The sequence below is a fragment of the Gracilinanus agilis genome, chromosome 2 (assembly GCF_016433145.1).
Source record: "Gracilinanus agilis isolate LMUSP501 chromosome 2, AgileGrace, whole genome shotgun sequence".
Taxonomy (NCBI): domain Eukaryota; kingdom Metazoa; phylum Chordata; class Mammalia; order Didelphimorphia; family Didelphidae; genus Gracilinanus; species Gracilinanus agilis.
In genome coordinates this window covers 550,172,828-550,186,830 of record NC_058131.1, presented here as the reverse complement: position 1 = coordinate 550,186,830, position 14,003 = coordinate 550,172,828, and positions in this window count along the sequence as shown.

The window sequence follows — 14,003 nt, the reverse complement described above, 5'->3', positions numbered from 1 at the left end:
AGCAGACAGGGACAAGGCACAAAGTGGTGAAATCACTTGATCAAGGTCACACAGCTAATTGTTGGCCAAGTGAGAATTTGAATTCAGGTCATTATTTATTCCAATGCTCAAAACAGAAGACCATGCTTCCAAAGGTACTGTCATTTTGTTCCACATCTAGTGAACAGGACACTGAACTTGGATTTTGGGAAAATCCAGATTGGAATCCTGTTTCATACACCATTATTAGCTGTGTGACCTTACATTCTTTGGGTCTCAATTTCCCTATCTGTAAAATGGAGAAATGAACTTGATGACCTCTAAAGTGCCTTTCAGCTCTAAATTCATGATTCTTGGTTCAGGAAGCAATAACATAAACATGATCATCCTGAAAAGAAAACATCTAATAATCACTTTATATACTTGTATGTCTGGAGTTTGAGTCTCTATAATCATTTAGCTGAGGGGAGTTATCCTGGTCTCCTCTCTGGAATAAATGTATATATGTGTTTGTGTGTATGTGTGGGAGGGACAAGCAGAAGTCAAGTGATAATGAATGAGGCTGAAGAAGAACATTTTAAATAGCCAAAAGCCTTAACAAGAGGGGAATGGTTTTGTCCTCCAGAAATGTTGCCATCTTTATGCAGCTTAGATGAAAATTACATCTAATTCTACAAGTGTTTAATAAACACCTACTATGCCAAAGGTACTACTCTTGGCTCCAAGAATAAGAAGACAAAAATAGAATTATCCCTGCCCTCAAGAAGCTTACATTTAAATGGAGAGAACATTTAAACAAACAAGTGATTTTATCCTATTTTTCCCCCCAAACCATTTATTTTTTTAAATTTTTTAAATTTTTTTTTATTTTTCTTAAACCCTTAACTTCTGTGTATTGGTTCCCAGGTGGAAGAGAGGTAAGTGTGGGCAATGGGGGTCAAGTGACTTGCCCAGGGTCACACAGCTGGGAAGTGTCTGAGGCCAGATTTGAACCTAGGACCTTCTGTCTCTAGGCCTGACTCTCAATCCACTGAGCTACCCAGCTGCCCCCCCCAAACCATTTATTTCATTGGATTGAGTAACTTAACAAAATACTGTAGGGAAATCTGAGGTGGGAGCGATCTTTTTCAGGTAGGGGCTGGATGGAAGGTAGAGGGGACATTGATCAAGAGAGAAAGCCTCATTGGATTTAATGTTAAATCTATCTACTTTCCCTCACGCCTGCCTAGGTTATGAAGAACTTTCTAAAATCTGGGATCTAGGAAATAACTTCCTGTTTTGCTACACAAATCTACTTATACCTTCCATAATTCTATGCCATTAAGTATAAGTATGAGATTTTCATCAGCTTTTTTCAATACTACAGTAGTAGTCCTTAAGTATTTTCTTTGTCATGGACCCTTATAGCTATCTGGTGAAGCCTATGGATCCTTTCTCAGAAAAAAAATAATATATAATACAGAAAAATATGTAACATTACAAAAGAAAATAATTATCATGAAACTAGCTTATCAAATAAATGCTGGGGCAGGGGGCAGCTGGGTGACTCAGTGGATTGAGAAACAGGCCCAGAGATGGGATGCTCTTGGGTTCAAATCTGCCCTCAGACACTTCCTAGCTGTGTAACCCTGGGTAAGTCACTTAACTCCCACTTAACTCCAACTCTGCCTTAGAACCAATACACAGTATTGACTCCAAGACGGAAGGTAAGGGTTTAAAAAAAATAAATTGGGAATGATAATATTTATCTTCCAAAGCTATTATTGGGATCAAATGAGGTAATATTTGTGAATAGTGTTTAGCACAGTGCCTGGCACATAATAGGCACTTAATAAATGCTTATTCCTCTCATCTCTTCCATGTCTTTCAGATGGTTCCAAAAGGAATTAATTGGGAGGAGGAAGAGGCCTTTTTCCCAAGTGTTTTTTAAGCTCCCTCTTTCCTCAGATGTTTGAGCCTGTAAAATTGTTTTATGCTAAGATATTGGAAATTAACTCTAGAGGTTGAACAAAAGGATTCACTTTGTTTCAGCAGGAATTCAAAGTGGATATGAAGCTGAAATCCCTATTTTCCCTGGGTGCTCCACTGGCCATGAATTACAGTGTCGCAGTGACTCACTCATAATCTATCCATTCATGCCTCAGCCAACAACTTGATTTGTCAAGAGAATAACCCCGCAAGCTGCCAATAGAATTGATGTCCATTGAAGAAGTATAATTAAACCCTCAGTGAGCTAATTTATTTTTCTTTTATAACAACTTTAGGTACATGAACACAAAATATGAGACACTGATAAGGCAGTAAGATTCTTTGCTCTTTCTAAATTTGTAACTAATCTTTTGCCTTTTTTAAAAATCATATAAACAATATTTCAGAAATGTTCTATCCTGCCTTCCCCCAAACACGTTCTACTTATATGGTACGTGTGTTTGTACCAGCTGAGCAATATTGAGCTATTTCTAGGTATAATATTTCCTTCCAAATTAACTCCTGAGGAGGTTTTGTGCTGCATTCATGGATTATGTTGTTTGAGTTTATTATATGCTTTTATCATGAGATAATTTTATCTCTCAGGATAGAGAAATTGATTTTGAGTCACCATACCATTCACAGGCAGCAGGACACTGGGGGAAAGGCATTCGTAGATTTGGATGATTGGTTAGATGCTTAGCATTTCAATGGGAATGAGTAATAATTTAAGTAGTTGAATCCTCATTATTTATAGCTTAAAACTGGTATTCTAGCTGGTGATATCTAGGGAGAAGCGTAATGACAATCCTTGAAAAGATTTGTGATTTCATCAAGGTAGATACTTTTTCTCCTGATGCAAATCAGTTTCCAGGGCTCTAGAACTTCTGATTCAGGAGTTTCTGAGAAACTAACAAAACTAGGGCAATATTTTCAAGGACAGAGTTGCCACTGATATTTTGACTCATAGTTACAATTGTCCAAGCCTTTTAGGTTCTCCAAGACTAAGACATAAGGGAGTTTGCAATTAGCACACACCATTTCTTTAGGGATGGATAGTTATTTGGTTGGTTATTATCCTTCATACTCAAGGAAGACCAAATGACTTTGCTAGGGTGATGCCTTTGGACTAGAGCATAAATTGAGTTTATCAGAGGCAGAGTTGCACAAAATCTTTAGCCTCATCCTTCCTTCCAGAGTCATCGAAGTCCAGTGGCAAGATGATAACCAAGATGACTGGTGATGGTTTGGATGTGGTGTATGTCCCTGGCATCTTTGATATCTGACCAAGTTCTAAGAACTCCACAACACCTGCTTCTAACATCTTCATAGCCTTTGGACCAAATTGTTCTCATCTGCTCCTCCTAGCAGGGGAAGTCTTCATATGCCTGGGATAGATACTATTCTAACTCATTAATGGGTTTGAAATCTGTTGGTTACCCTCAACCTGGTTTAACCCATTTGCCAAGATGGTTTTGCCATGGTATGGCTACTGTGCTACAGGTTCTGGATGGCATAGGTGAGAGCTAAGTGGCAGGTAAACATTTCTCTTCCAAGTCTTCTCTTTCTCAAACTAAGTATCTTAAATTCTTTTCCCATTTGAAAAATTTTATTTAATTAATTGATTTAGAATATTTTTCCATAGTTACATGATTCATGTTCTTTCACTCCCCTCCACACACTCCCCTCCCATAGCCAATGAGCAGTTCCACTGGGTTTTACATGTGTCATTGATCAAGACCTATTTCCATATTATTAATATCTGCACTAGAGTTATTCTTTAGAGTCTAGGTCACCAATCATATCCCCATCAACCCATGTGATCAAGCAATTGTTTTTCTTCTGTGTTTCTACTCTCATGGTTCTTTCTCTGGATGTGGATATCATTCTTTCTCATAGGTCCCTCAGAATTGTCCTGGATTATTGCATTTCTGCTAGTAGAGAAGTCCATTACATTCGATTGTGCCACATTGCATCTGTCTCTGTGTATAAGGTTCTCCTGGTTCTGCTCCTTTCAGTCTGCATCAATTCCTGGAGGGCGTTCCAGTTCACATAGAATTTCCAGTTCATTATTTCTTTTAGCACAAAAGTATTCCATCACCAACAGATACCACAATTTGTTCAGTCATTCCACAATTGAAGGGCATCCCCTCATTTTCCAATTTTTTGCCACCACAGAGAACACGGCTATAAATATTTTTGTACAAGTTTTTTTTCCTTATGATCTCTTTGGGGTATAAATCCAGCAGTGGTATGACTGGATCAAAGGGCAGACAGTTTTTTAAAGCCCTTTTGGCATAGTTCCAAATTGTCATCCAGAATGGTTGGATCAATTCACAACTCCACCAGGAATGCATTACTGTCCCAGTTTCGCCATATCCCCTCAAACATTTATTACTCTACTTTGCTGTCATGTTAGCCAATCTGCTGGGTATGAGATGATATCTCAGAGTTGTTTTGATTTGCATTTCTTTAATTATTAGAGATTTAGAACACTTTTCCATGTGCTTTTTGATAGTTTTAATTTCTTTATCTGAAAATTACCTATTCATGTCTCTTGCCCATTTACATATTGGGGATTGGCTTGCTTTTTTGCACAATTGATTTAACTCCTTATAAATTTGAGTTAGACCTTTGTTGGAGATTTTTTTTAAAGATTTTTTTCCAATTTGTTGCTTCCCTTCTAATTTTGATTGCATTGGTTTTGTTTGTACAAAACCAGTTTTAATTTAACGTAATCAAAATTATTTATTTTACATTTTGTAATATTTTCTAACTCTTGCTTGCTCTTAAAAATCTTTATTTTTCCCATAAATCTGACACATATACTATTCTATGTTCACCTAATTTGCTTATAGTTTCCTTCTTTATAATCAAGTCATTCACCCATTCTGAATTTATCCTGGTGTAGGGTGTTAAATGTTGATCTAAACCTAATCTCTTCCACACTGTTTTCCAATTTTCCCAGACGTTTTTGTTAAATAGTAGATTTTGTTCCCCAAAGCTGGGCTCTTTGGGTTTATCATATACTCTTTTGCAGAGGTCATTTACCCCAAGTCTATTCCACTGATCCTTCTGTTTCTTAACCAATACCAAATTGTTTTGATGACCACTGGTTTATAGTACAGTTTAAGATCTGGTACAGCTACCCCTCCCCCTTCACATTTTAAAAAAATTATTTCTCTTGATATTCTTGATTTTTTGTTCTTCTAACTGAACTTTGTTATAATTTTTTCAAATTCAGAAATAAAGTGTCTTGCTAGTGTTATAGGTATGGCACTGAATAAGTAAATTAATTTTGGTAGGATTTTCATTTTTATTATGGTAGCTCATCCTACCCATAAGCGATTAATATTTTTCCAATTGTTTAGATCTACTTTTAAGTGTGTGGAAAGTGTTTTGTAATTGTGTTCATATAATTCATGTGTTTTTCTTGTCAGATAGATTCCCAAGAATTTTATATTGTCCAGGGTGATTTTAAATGGAATTTCTCTTTCTAACTATTGTTTCTGGGATGTGTTAGAAATACATAGAAATGCTGATGATTTATGTGCATTTATTTTGTATCTTGCAACTTTGCTAAAGTTGTTGATTATTTCTACTAGCTTTTTAGTTGATTCTCTAGGATTCTTTAGGTAGATCATCATATCATCTGCAGAGTGAGAGTTTCATCTCCTCATTGCCTATTTTAATACTGTCAATTTCTTTTTCTTCTCTGCTAATACTAGTGTTTCTATTATGATATTAAGTAATAGAGATGATAATGGGCATCCTTGCTTCATTCCTGATCTCCTTGGGAAGGCTTCTAATTTATCTCAATTGCAGATGATACTTGCTGATGGTTTTAAATATATACTGTTTATTAATTTTAGGAAAGGGGCTCTTATATTCCTATACTTTCTAGTGTTTTCAATAGGAATGGGTGTTGTATTTTGTCAAAGGTTTTTTCTGCATCTATTGAGATAATCATGTGACTTTTGTTGGTTTGCTTATTGATATGGTCAATTCTGTGGATAGATTTCCTAATGTTGAAACATCATTGCATTCCTGGTATAAATCTCACCTGGTCATAATGAAAAACCCTCATGATCACTTGCTGGAGTATTTTTGCTAGTATTCTATTTAAGATTTTTGGAACTATGTTCATTAAGGAAATTGATCTGTAGTTTTCTTTTCCTATTTTTGACCTGTCTGGCTTTGGAATCAGTACCATATTTGTGTCATAAAAGGAATTTGGTAGAACTTCTTTGTTGCTTATTATTTCAAATAGTTTATATAGTATTGGGATTAGTTATTCTTTGAAGGTTTAATAGAAGTCACTTGTGAATCCATCTTGTCCTGGGAATTTTTTCTTAGGGATTTCTTTGATGGCTTGTTCAATTTCTTTTTCTGAATTTGGATTATTTAAGTATTCTATTTCTTCTTTTGTTATTCTAGGCAATTTATATTTGTGTAAATATTCATCCATATCATCTAGATTACCATTTTTGTTGCCATGTAATTGGGCAAAATAGTTTTCAATGATTGCTTTAATTTCCTCTTCAATAGAGATGAGGTCTCCCTTTTCATCTTTGATACTGTTAATTTGATTTTCTTCTTTCCTTTTTTTTATTAGATCAACCAGTACTTTGTCTATTGTTTTTTTTCAATGTAGCAGCTTCCAGTATTATTTATTATTTCAATAGTTCTTTCATTTTTTATTTTATTAATTTCTCTTTTTTTAGGATTTCTAATTTAGTTTTTATCTGAGGATTTTTAATTTGTTCTTTTTCTATTTTTTTTAATTTTCATGCCCAATTCATTGACCTCTGCTCTCCCTAATTTGTTAATATATGCACTGAAGGGTATAAATTTCTCCCTGACTACTGCTTTTGGCTGCATCCCATAGATTTTGATATGATGTCTCATCATTGTCATTCTCTTCAATGAAATTATTAATTGTTTCTATGATTTGTTCTTTAACTGATTTATTTACTTTCCAATTAATTTTTGGTTTGCCTCTTCATGTAACCTTGCTAATTATCATTTTTTATTGAATTCTGATCTGAAACATTTGCATTTATTATTTCTGATTTTTTGCATTTGTTTGCCATATTTTTATGCCCTAGTACATGGTCAGTCTTTGTGAATGTACCATGTACTACAGAAAAGAAGTTGTATTCCTTTTTGTCCCTATTTATTTTTCTTCATACATCTTTTAACACCAATTTTTCTAAGATTTCATTCACATCTCTTACCTCTTTCTTGTTTATTTTTTGGTTTGATTTATCTAAATCTGATAAATATATTAAATTCTCAAACTGATCTTCACATGGGATGAAATTAAGGCTCTTTAGCATTCTGCTTCTCCATTCTATGAATGTTCTATTATTTGTCAAGGTTTTTACTAAAATATGATGTCCAGAACTGAACATAAAGCTAAAGATATGGTCTGAGCTGGTCAGAATATAGGAGTAGTTTTACCATATTATCCCTGTTCTGTCTCTCTCTTAATGTAGCCCACAAATACATTTCTTGTTTTTTTTGAACCACCTTATTACTCACACTGGCCTCATAGGCCTCTAAAACATTTAGATCTTCTTCAGACTGTCTAGTCATGGCTTTTCTGTCTTTTACTTAAATGTTTCATAAGTAGATTTCGCCCACACTTTCACCCTGTTAGATCATCTTTTGAATCTCAGTTGTACAATGTACTGCGTTGGCTATCTCTTCTAGTTTATTAGAATCTGAAAATTACACAAGGATGATCTCATTGCCTCTATTCAAGTTATCAATATAAATGTTAAAAAATAGGAAAGGGGAAAGGAATAAGCATTTAGTAAGTGCCTACCCTTTATCAAACATTATACTAAGTGATTTTTACACATATATTTTTCAATTCTCATAATAACCCTGGGAGGTGGTGGTAATTATTATGCCCATTTCACTGTTGAGGAATCTGAAACAAATAGAGATTTAGTGATTTGTCCGTAGCCACCCAGCTTTTAAGTATCTAGAATCAGGCCTTAAATCAATTTTTTTTCTGATTCCAAGTCTTGTTTTATGTACTATGTCACCAGATGACCCATTAATAAGCAAAGGCACAAACATAATCAATGTCTGGGGGATTACTATGAAAGCCTACTTTCTACTTTCTAAGCAGATTTAAAAGAATATTCCATGGCTTTCCCCATTCAATCAATTGGAAATCCATCTAATTTTGCTATCATATATTCCTCATCTTCTGCTTTTGCATGAGAATGGCAAGAGAACCCTGATTAAATGCTTTTCTACTATCTAGGAAAATTATATTATGGGATTTGCTTTATCTTCCAATTTAGTGGAATTCTATAAAAAACAAAATACTGTTAATATTTTATGATGTGTTCTTGGTAAATCCATAATTGTTCTTTGTGATAACCCTATATCTATATATACATGTGTATATATAGATATAGAGTATATATAGATATAGATATAAACTTTTGTTAGTAATACATTCTATATTTGGAAGAAAGAGTTTATGAGTTACTGGAAGAAACAGAAATTAGTGTGCATGCAGGTGGAGGTTGCCTGGTAAGAATTTGGACATTTGTAAAATTTGCAGCATGGCTGACCTATGGTAAGAAGAGCAGAATTCAGAATTCAAAGAAGCTCTTTCACTATTTGGCAAGGCTGAAAATGATACTGAAAAACACCAAAGCTTTTGGCCTCTGTAATGAAGTTACCTAGACAGATGCCCATAGAAGTTGAATTATAGAATATGTTTAACACAGTCAATGCTGTTGGAAATGGCACAATTGACTTCACAGTATTTCTGAGTCTGCTGGTAAGAAAAATGAAAAACCCCAGAAAATAGAGAAGAAATTAGAGAATCATTTTATGTATTTGATAAGGATGGTAATGGTTATTTATATTAATTTTATAAAACATCAGAATGTGATGGCATTCTTTGGAGAAGAGTTAAAGACTGACAAAATGATCAAAGAAACAGGGATGGTGATGGTCAAATAAGCCATGCGGAGTTTGCACAAAGAATGAGGGTAAAGTGAAGACACCATGCAAGATGTATTAAATTTCGTAGCAAAACTATTTGTCTTTGTAACTTATCTTCAAAAGATCCTTTTTCCACCCTTGAAAAGATATATTTGTATAGTAATCTGAACATCATTTTTCAATGTTTTTCTTCCCTTTATCTTACTGTCATTTACCTGAACCTTTATTTTGAAAAATTTATCGAGTTGCATGTTGTATATAGCCCTTCTGTACATCTAAATTTAAGTAGAGTTGGTCAAATAAGGGAACATTTCTGATTATGCCTTCCTTTTTGTAAAATAATTGTCTTTAAGAGGTGTTAGAATGTTGTTGCTGAAGTGTGTAGTTTTAAATCTGTATATATATCCATATATATGTTTGTATATCCATATATATATATATATAGTGATCACAAAGAACAATCATGGATTTATCAAGAACACATCATAAAATATTAACCATATTTTGGTTTTTAGAGAATTTTTATAGAATAGAAACTAAAACTATGGAGAGTCAATAATATCTACTCTAAGTTTTATTATTGCAAAGTAAATGTATACTCCAAGAATACATACACTATTTTTTGTTTGTATTGATGGCACCAAAAGTCATAGATTGTAACTTACTTTTTAAATGTTTAATCACCTGCCTTAAAAAAGTTATATATTTGTTTTCCAGTAAAACTGTATCATCATCTTCCTCACAATAACAATATTCTTGATTTTTTCTGGAATTTAACATAAGCAGTATGTCTCATTCCTTCAACCAATCCCAATACATTTTGTTATCTTATTTTATCCAAAGATCAAAGAACTTCATTTTTTCCTTTCTTGACTTACTGGGTGGTTCATAACTAATTTATACCCTTGCTTGATCTATTAATTCAAAAGAGAAATCTGGGAAGCATTAACAGATATTATGGATCTGATTTGTTGATTCCAGATCTCAAAGTGGTTCTTTCATCAGGGCAAATAGTATCTTACATAATTATATTCATTGGCTTTGGGGAGGGGGGTTGGCGGGGGAGAGGGTGCATCAGGCATCTTTTTAACATTACTATTGTAATATTTAGATATTTGATATTATATAGATATATATCTTAAGGTGTGGTCACCAGGAATCAATAATTCAGATTGATTCCATAATTAAAATAGACCCAAGTCAGGATGGGTTTTATGGTAGTTTATTTACAATTAGGAAGGTAGAAGGTAGGGAAATAGAGAGAGGGAGAGGCTGGCCCAGGCCAGCCTGAGGCCCGGGCAGAAAGAGAGTAAAAAGGCTAATTAAACTAGATTACACCCCACAAGGCCTCAGCAATCAGAGAGGAAAGAGGCTTACTTAAGGTAGAGAGTCTGGAAACGCCAAGGTAGGCCAAGGAAGTCAGCCTAACTTACCCACATGACAATTCAGAGGAAAAGCTGCCTGAGGTTTCAGCTGAGATCCTTCAGCACCAAGTTCAAAGCGGGAACCCTCCAACAGGAAGTTACCATCATACTTGAAGAGATAGTGTCTCTCCTCACTTCCTGTGGTCCACCTCTAATTCAAGTGGACAAATGGCAGCTTCAACACTGATTTGGACTGCCCAAAGGGCAGTCCCTTGTTCTTGATTTGTTACTTATTGTCACGTGTGGGTAACTCATCTCCCCTCCTCACTAAGGGAGGTGGGGATGACATTATCTCTGGTGGCTAGAGTTTTAACTATGAATGGGCTTGAGCTAATTCCATTTACACACTATTATTTCATTTAGTATAAACTGGTCACCTTTTGGTATAGTTCATTGTACCTAATAAATTTACAGTATAGCTATTTATGTTTGTGATGTATTTCATATATATATATATATTATCCCATTTTATCCTTATAACATCCTTATGAGGTAAGAGCTATTATTATCCCCCATTTTACAGAAGGGGTAATTGAACCTGAATGAGGTTAAATGATTTTAAAAGGGTTACTGGAAAAGGAACTGTGTCAATTTGAGTTCAGGTATCCCTGATTTGAAATCCAGCACTCTATCTACTATACCATTCAAACTCAAAAGTGGCTCATAAACCTCCTAGGTGGGCAGAACCAGATTAAAATAAAATGGAAATGTCAATTAAACAAAATAAATAAATTAAAAATAAAACACAACATAGACAATGCTAATTTATGTTTTTTTAAGTCAATACGTGATTCAAAGGGATCTATTTCTATTCTATTCTTATTGCCCAGCCCAATATCCCCCTCCATTAGTTCAGGCCCCTTATTGCTGTAAAATTGTAACTCTAAACAAGTATACTTGTCAAAGAAAGAAGCCTCCCTGTGACTTTTTTCCTCCCAACTCAATATGCAATGTATCCTTGATGTTATCACAATGGAAAGTATTTCATTCTGTGAAGTAATTAATACATGGTCCACTTCACATGCTTAAGACATACCTGGAAAAAACAGGGATCATTCATTCTCTCAAATTGTGTTGGAAAACTGGATGACTTTTTTTCAAATTTGTCTCTCTTATATGGTGGTAGACAGAATGAGAATGTGATTTATTAGTCCATGGAGAATGTAAACTACCTTGAGTAAATGTAAACTGCAAAAGAAGCTCAAAGTATCCCATGAGAAAACTTGAATGTGACCCTGGACCATCCCTAGTGCTATGCTTTCTTTTTTCTGCTTCTATATTATATCTGACCTGGCCTGAGGTTGGTTTGGGGATCCACCATGTTTGTCCTGCTACCTCCAAAGATTGGACTTTTGTGAGTAAACTCCCCAACTAATTTAATCAACCCCAATAAAATCTATTAAGAACCAAGATGGCTTAGGTCTCTCTCTCTCTCTCTCTCTCTCTCTCTCTCTCTCTTTTGGTATATCAATATTCTCTCAGAGCAGTGGTTCCCAAACTTTTTTGGCCTACTGCCCCCTTTCCAGAAAAAATATTACTTAGCGCCCCCTGGAAATTATGAAACTATTTATTGAACTCAGAATAGAATATAATACAAAAAAAGTGTGGCCATCACTGCTTTCCTGGATCGCTGGAGCACCCACCAGGGGGCAGTAGCACCCACTTTGGGAATCACTGTCTCAGAGGTACAATCAGGACAAAGTACATCTGCCTCCTTACATTTGGCAGAGTCGATGGGATATTGAGTGTGCCCCAATCTTGTGTCCCCACATCTATTTATTACATCCAAACTCTAGCCAAAGTTTTATATTAATGAAATCATTCTCACCATTAACTTATTGCTAAATGATTCTTCCCATTGTAATTCAGCAACTCTTTAAGCATTTGTTACAGGCAGAGCACCCTATGTACCTAACACTGTGAAGACATGAGAGAAGAACAGCAAAGACACAAGCTGTGCTCATACAACATCAGCAGGTGTCTGCCAAAATATGACCAAATCAGCCTTGCCTCTTCCCTGGGTTTCTTTTCTTCTTCCAGACTCCATAGATTCTCAGAATGATAATCTCAGATGCTAATTCACTAGGTAAATGGAGTTCAGTAAACTATCCTCGGTAGCCCTTTTTTGAATCACAGTAACTTGACTAGTTGAGAATAAGTCTTTCAAGTCTTCTGACTTCACATAGATGTCTACAAGAGAATTCTTCTCTGATAAACAGGAATTTCAAGTCTCATTCCAGCTTTATAATGTCCAGGATGCTGGCTTAGACAAAAATATAGTTCAAAAAGGTTTTTTTTTCTTTCTGTCCTACCAAGAGTGTCAGTGCCATAGTACTCACTAAAATGGAGTACCCTGGGGAAAAGTGCCATTTGTTCCACCATACTTTCTGGGAGATAAGATGAAGTGGAGGTGGATAGGAGTGTTTTGCAGATAGGAAAGAATAATCTATATAAAGATGGTAGTCGTACAAAAAGTCTTTTTCTATATCTTTCATAGCATAAGCCTCTCTTTTATAGAAAAAAAAAGTTTGATATTCTCTAGAATGGATTTCTTTCCTTCCATTCCCATTTCCCTCTCCTTACCGTCTATTCTCTTCTCCTTTTCTCTCCTGCGTCTTCCTATCTTGTCTGTACTGGAAATAGATTGACTCAACTCATTGATAACTGGCATAGAAGCTTTGACCTGCTCTATTTCTAAAGTAGGCCAGTTCATTACTCACTTCTCTTGCCACTCCTTGGGTTTATCTCTGTTGGTCCTGTACTTAGAGTGGACACCCAATCTATTTTAGACCTATTGTAGTTTAGAACTGCAGAACTCATGTGCTCCACCAGCCTCAGTCTCCCCTACTAGCAAGAACTACTAGCATGCACCACCATGCTCAGCTTAGAATAGAATTTCCAGAATAAATTAGCTACTCTGCCAGCTGATGTCTTTTAGAGGGAGTGTGCATTTTATCATTTATAGGCCTAGAACATCATGGCATTCTGTAATACATGGTAACAACATAATACAACTAAATGACACAATATCACCTCCCCTAATATACATTTATAGGATTATTTGTGTCTATTTGCAGCTGAAAAAGCCACTTTTACCTCACACCAAGACCCCTCAGCCAACAAAATGACAGTAAACTTGTATAAACTACAAATTCCTAAAAACAGAATATAATCATGAAAAAAGGAAACTAGCTCATATTGGGTGGATAGTTAAAGTATTTCCATGCACCAAACATAACACAAGAAAGTTGTCTCTGAGAATATTGATTCTTGCCATTTCTAGCCACATCAGAAAACATTTATAGAACACTAGAAAAAGGATGCTAGATGTGGGAGAACAGGAAAGGTGGGGAGGAATCTGATTGAAATCTGCATTGTATTTTGAAAAGAGAGTTGTACTAAGGGTCTGAAAAGGTGAGACCTCATCCCCAGTACGTCATTAACCATCTGTGTAATCTCGGTCACTTTAGGTCTTTGGTTCTCAATGTCCTCACTGGGCCATCTACACAGTGGATAGGGCACTTGGCCTAGAGTCACGGAGACAATTCAAATCCAACCTCAATTACTTATTAGTTGCATGACCCTGGCCAAATCACTTAATTGTTGCCTGACTCATTTCCTCACCTGTAAAATGGGAATAATAATAACACCTACCTC